The sequence below is a fragment of the Amblyomma maculatum genome, chromosome 4 (assembly GCF_055883805.1).
Source record: "Amblyomma maculatum isolate TAMU_Amacu chromosome 4, ASM5588380v1, whole genome shotgun sequence".
Lineage (NCBI taxonomy): Eukaryota > Metazoa > Arthropoda > Arachnida > Ixodida > Ixodidae > Amblyomma > Amblyomma maculatum.
In genome coordinates this window covers 88,608,378-88,614,393 of record NC_139347.1, presented here as the reverse complement: position 1 = coordinate 88,614,393, position 6,016 = coordinate 88,608,378, and positions in this window count along the sequence as shown.

The following is a 6,016-nucleotide window of genomic DNA, read 5'->3' as shown; positions in this document are numbered from 1 at the left end:
TTCTACTTGATGCTTCCCGTATCTTGGAGCCAGAAACAGCCTCCCTGTTGCATTTTGCTCACGTCAAGTTCTTTCCCACTACGCACTGACGTCGACAGCCGCGTCTGTCTAATGGGAGCTGCTTCTGTCACCGATGCTCTGTCGCCTTGTGTGGCCTTTGGTCCGGGAACCGCGCCTTCGTGGGCCTAGACGTTTTTGTCTCTTCAGCCAGATCTGTGCCATAGCGTATCTGCGCTCGCGTGTTCTTTACTGGTTGAACTACTCGCAGCATAGCCCTCGTCGCGTGCGTTTACTGGTGGTTTCATTGGTCAGTTGATATATACCTTTTACCAAATCTAAAGACAATCAAGCTATTAAAGAAAGGCTGCACGCTTTAGTCTCCTATAAATTGACTCTTCCGAGTAATAGTGGCGCGAACCAAAATAGATTAAAAAGCAAAGCTGGACGAGCATGAATTTTAGCAATGGTAAGACAAACAGGGTGACGTCAACAAGCAGTCGTATGACGCAGAGCATCCACGGTGCATCACTGGATGCATCAAAACCCATCCGCGCCGGAGGCCATCCCCAGCCACAAACAAGCTCAAATGAATAGAAAAATAATATTTGGACGCTTAGGAAGGCTTACGTGCATGAAGGCAACAGCTGGTCTCACACTGACGCCCGATTTGAAAACGAGCGCTATGCTAGGGCACGTGTTGTAGAGAGCTGATTAGAACTTGCATTTGGAGGCACATTAGTAGATTCGAATCTCGATCGCTGAACTAAACTAGGAGATGTCAACTAGGCAGCGAGATGGTTTAATACCACCCAGAACAGTGCACGGAGAACGGTTGCTTCATAATTGTGGTACCCGTTATAGTTCGCTCTTTAAGAGCGAATAGCGCGCTAGATGCATTAAGGCGGGAAGAGCCCTGACCTAGAGGTATCTGTCGTGATTGCCGTTTTGCCACTCGCTGCTTCGATGGCTTGACAATGACTGGTGTCACAGTTGGACTGGGACCCACGTCCTAATGTATGACATCACAGTTTCTGTGACAGCAGCTAGGGACTCGAACCATCGACATACTCTGCGACTCGAACCCAAGTCCTTCTTTGGGGCTGGAACCCATGACTTTAGGACTCGAACTCGTGACCTTTTCTGAAACTCAAACCCACGAGCGTCTCTTGGAATCGAACCCTGGACGTTACCCAGGGTTCAATTCCTAGACCTTAATTTAGGACAAACTTTCGATCATACTTTGGGACTCGAACTCTCTCTCTACCTTCTATCCCTAAAACCACTTACGTTATTACATCACACAACTTCCGGTACAACTACGAGCAGCTTCCGTGACAGGTTCTGAGGAAATGAATTGGTCTCATGAGCTGTAATTAGGCTTTGGCTTTAATAAATAAACAGTGGTGGAAAAAGACCAAAAAAGAAAAATTAAGGGGAAAATGCCAGTTAAAAAAAAAGCAGAGGTTTAACCTGGCTGAACATAGTATATAACATGCGAAAACACTAGTCTGGCGTAATTTATCTTGCATTGTAGGTGTTGATGTCTTTCTTCTCCTCAGTGTTGTTCACGTCGCTTGACGCGGCGTATCTCATCCTCCTCCAAATGCCGCGAAGGATCGCTATCCATTTCAAAGCAGACTGAATCACCCGGCTGATCGCGTGAGTTATGCAGTCAAACCACGTGACACATACTTCTCTGCTGACGTCACACATGCGTTTAAAAATTATGGGGGACAAGTAATCTCCGTATTTAAGGGTGTGACGCTGAAGGTAGACTACCACCGGACATATAAAGCCCCGCTCCGCGCCTTTGTGTCCTACGAGCACCAAATCAGAACTCCTAATCATACGCCCAAAACCACGCACCCTCCCTACAACATTCATCAGCATAACTCTGGAGGGCCAGCCTATACCAGAGGCAAACACCATACGTATCTTTGGACTCAACTTGCAAAACATCGGACACAACAGTTTCACTATCAAAACGCTTAAAAGCACAACAACTGCACTGGCACATCCACCCGGCGCGTCTCCACCAAACACTATGGGCTTAAAGAAGATGGCATCTGCCGCCTCATCTACGCCTTCTTACGGAGCCGCTTTTTGTGTACAGTTCCATATCTGAAAATATACCGTAGGGAAATAGACACCTTAGAAGCCCTCCTCAGGAAAGCATACAAAACCACTCTCCATCTCCCCCCTCATACACAAACCTTAAAATTCCTACAACTATAGTACTCCGTAACAACACACACGACCTCGTTGGCGCTCACAGACAAGTTCAATACCTACGGCTTACTAAGATCTCTACAGGTAGACACATACTTGTTAGACTGGGTATCCGAATACCGGCGAACCACCCTCAGCTCTCCTCCTCCCTAAACCCATACTCTGAAGCCTAATAGCTGTTGCCATTGCCCACGTTGAAGCTCGCTACATTCTATCCGATTCAAGAACTGCATTACTAAATTTCGCCAGAGGCAGGATCCATGAGACAGCATACCGCATATGATAGATCGATTTCTCCTGAACCATCGCGCCAAGTGGAGCTGATCTGGGTGCCTGCGCACTCGGGAAATCTTGGCAACGAGGCCGCCAATGTCCACGCTCGAGGACTAATAAACCGGCGGCGGCGGACTCGGACCTGGACGACTCGAGAGAGCGCATCGAGCTGACGCAGGCCTATCTAGCCGAGCGTCAGCTTTACCCCCAACTCCACCCATCCCTTGCCACACACTACCAAATTCTATGACTCCGCCTGCAGACCCGAACCCTCCCCACGTCCTACCTACTATCCCGCATGCATCCGGGTGCCTTCACCCCATCTTGCTCCTTGTGCTTTCATCCCACCGCTACCCTAACACATATCCTGATAGTATAGTGCCTACTGATAGAGTGCCTTGCTGATCCTCCCCCGCCGGGCTCGGAGCTGTCCACGTGGGAGTAATGGGAGGCCTTACTGCGCGCCACAGACCCACATCGGCAGAACACCGCCATCACTCGGGCCGCGGATGTGCTGCAAATACATGGACTCTCACACGTTTAATGCAGTGAGGCCATGCCTGGCCCGGGCTTGCGGCCCACATCAGTGGACAATAAAGTTTTTTTTCTCTCTCTCTCCTAAGAGCAGCGTGGCTGACTGTGCATCCAAGAGCACTGGAAGGTTGATTGTTATTCCACCATCCCACCTGAAATCAGCAGCCCGAATTAGCAGGCCCTCCCAACTTTCGATATCATGTGGTCTTGTTAAGTCGCGCAAACCATCAAAGAATCAGTCGGGGTGGCGCTGTGGTTACGGCGCTTGACTACTGTTCCCAAGGACGCGGGATCGAATCCCGGCCTCGGCGGCCGCTTTTCGATGGAGGCGAAAAGCAAGGTGCCTGTGTGCTGGGCGATGTCAGTGCACGTTAAAGAACCCCAGGTTGTGGACGTGTCCATCAACGACTCACATTAGGCAACGGATCATGAAGGTGGGCCTGCGGTGGAATCGCGATAGTGATTATGAGAAATGGACAATGGACAATTGCTATACTGTCAACCTTCTCGAATACATAAGCGCAACTGGACTTCACTCCTTCTTTTAACTTTCTATCTCCTGCATCCCATTCCCCCTTTCTCAACTTATGCCTTGTGGCAAACTCTTCAAAAAAAAAAAAAAAGAACCGCAGGTGGTCGAAATTTCTGGAGTCCTCCCCTACGGCGTCTCTCATAGCCTGAGTCGCTTTGGGACGTTAAACCCCACAAACCAAACCAAACCAAACCAATTGGCCCCATGCCTGCGATTTTTTGTTCAAAACGCCGCCACCGACGTCGGACTTTCTGTGTAAAGGGATCTTTAACACTATATCGCGTTAATATAAGCAGATAAGCAGATAACAGAAACCACCGACCGATCAGTGCCCGGCCATGTCACCTTTCAACAACTATACCTTCCAGAGGCACCCTCGTGAAGAGGCGCACGATGGCTGCTGCCGACGCTGCCATAGGTGACACAGGTATAAAGTCCCGCTTTGACCAATGTTAAGCTCGGGGTCCGAAGGTCCTGAAAGGATTGCGATTTAGGCCTCCCATCTGAGTGGAGAAGTCCGATCTGGTAACGCCTGCCATATAACTCGCACATTTAAAAAAATGCTGCCACGTGGCAGCTCTGTTGCAGTGTCCCTAAACGCGTCTGAAAACACGAAACCCGCTTTCCTCTGGACCGCTCTCCCCAGTAGAGCTTTGCGTCCGCACTAGATACACTCCAAGTGGTTGGTCATATATGTAGCTTTCTTTAAGGTCGGTAAATTACGCTTCGTCTCGATACCCTGCAGTAAACATCTCAGACAGGTTTTTTTTCTAGATGCTCTACAACTTGAAGTTTGGAACTTTTCTCCTGGAGGCTGTAATCAACTGGCCTTTACTAGTAATTTTTGAGAATAAAATAAGAAACAGTAAATGGGCCACGCTTTTCCCAATAGCAAGAACGACACGTGGTATCACGAGGACAAAATTCTTACATCATTTGCTTTGTTTTCAACCTGTGTCCCCATTGATTTTTTTTTTTTTTTTTTCATCGTCAGCGATGCCATTTTATACTCCCTCTGGGACAATGCCTTGCCTCCTGCTGTTAGCCCAAGGCTTCACAGAAGAGCCGAGGGAAACACCGGCCTTGGAAGGAAACGAGGTTGGGCCCAACAATGATATCAGCCTGAGAATCGGCTGGCGGTCACAAGCTGGAGGAGGTGAGATTAAGAGCAGCGAAGTTTAAAGATACGCCCGATGTATTCACTCGATTCTCAATAAAAATATGCAAGACGTTGCTGCAGACGCATGGCCAAAGTTGCGTGAAACGTATGCCCGATCATCGGCTGGATCAGCTGCTTCCTGCTCTCCTGCCCGATTTATTTATTTATTTACAAATACTGCAGACGGCAACGTTTCGCAAGCAGGAGAAGGAAACTTAAATACGTTGCAATAACAGCTCCAAATTTTCATCGGAGCATCCAACAATAGAGGCAAACAGTTCCATTGATGTGTTGTGAGGGGAAGATACTAATTCTGGTAAAGTTTGGTCTTGGCGAAAGATGGGGGCCTGTTTTGGAGTGGTTCAGTCTACTGGACTTATGAGGCAGCAAAAGCATAGGTGTCACGTGATAAACCGGATTTTGCAGTACATCATGATAGAACTTCAGCCTATAGAGACCTGAAGGCGTACTTTAAGAGGTTCCAAGTTGAGCTGATTTATCGTGTTAGTGACCGAAGATGTTGTACGGTAGCCAGGCAAAATAAATTTCGCAGAAAGCCGTTTGATACGCTCTCTAGTTTAACAATGTCCTTGTTATAGTACCGGTCCCATACTACATGCCGATGCTTGACGACAGGAGTTGTGTCTTTTAATTTTCGGCGCAGAAAACAAAGCTTATTAAAGGCCTTCGTGCTAATTTTGTCTTGTGGGTGTTGAATTTAAGGTTGTCTGTAATAGTTATCCCTATACATATTTGGCAGCCGAAACGGAATTAATAAACTAGTATCTTGTGTGCTGTGCGTATTTACTCTGAGGCGTGTGTTTTGTGACAGCTGTGTGTTGTGTGCCTTGTGTGTCGTGTGATAGCTGTAAATAGCGACGTTTTCTTTCTTGTTATTGACATAGATACGGACGTTGAAAAATTAATCTTCATACTGCTCTCCTCGCGCCAGTTCGCAAGTTTACAAAGCTTTTCATTAAACACAGTTTGTTGCGAAACACTGTCTATGACACTGTCAGGGCATAATCGTCGGCAAACAATTTCACTCTCACACTTTCACCGACGCTTTCGGCGATGCTGTTGATATAAATTAAAAATAAAAACAGACCTAACACAGATTTCCGAAGCACTCCAGTCAACACGTCAGTAAAAGCAGATCTAAATCCCCAACGTTCTACAAATTGGGTCCTATTGCTTAAACGTGCCTGTAACCAGCCAGTCAAAGCGTCTAGAATAACTATACTAACTTCAACCATTTCTCTCTCACAACTTTTATATCCACTCACCCC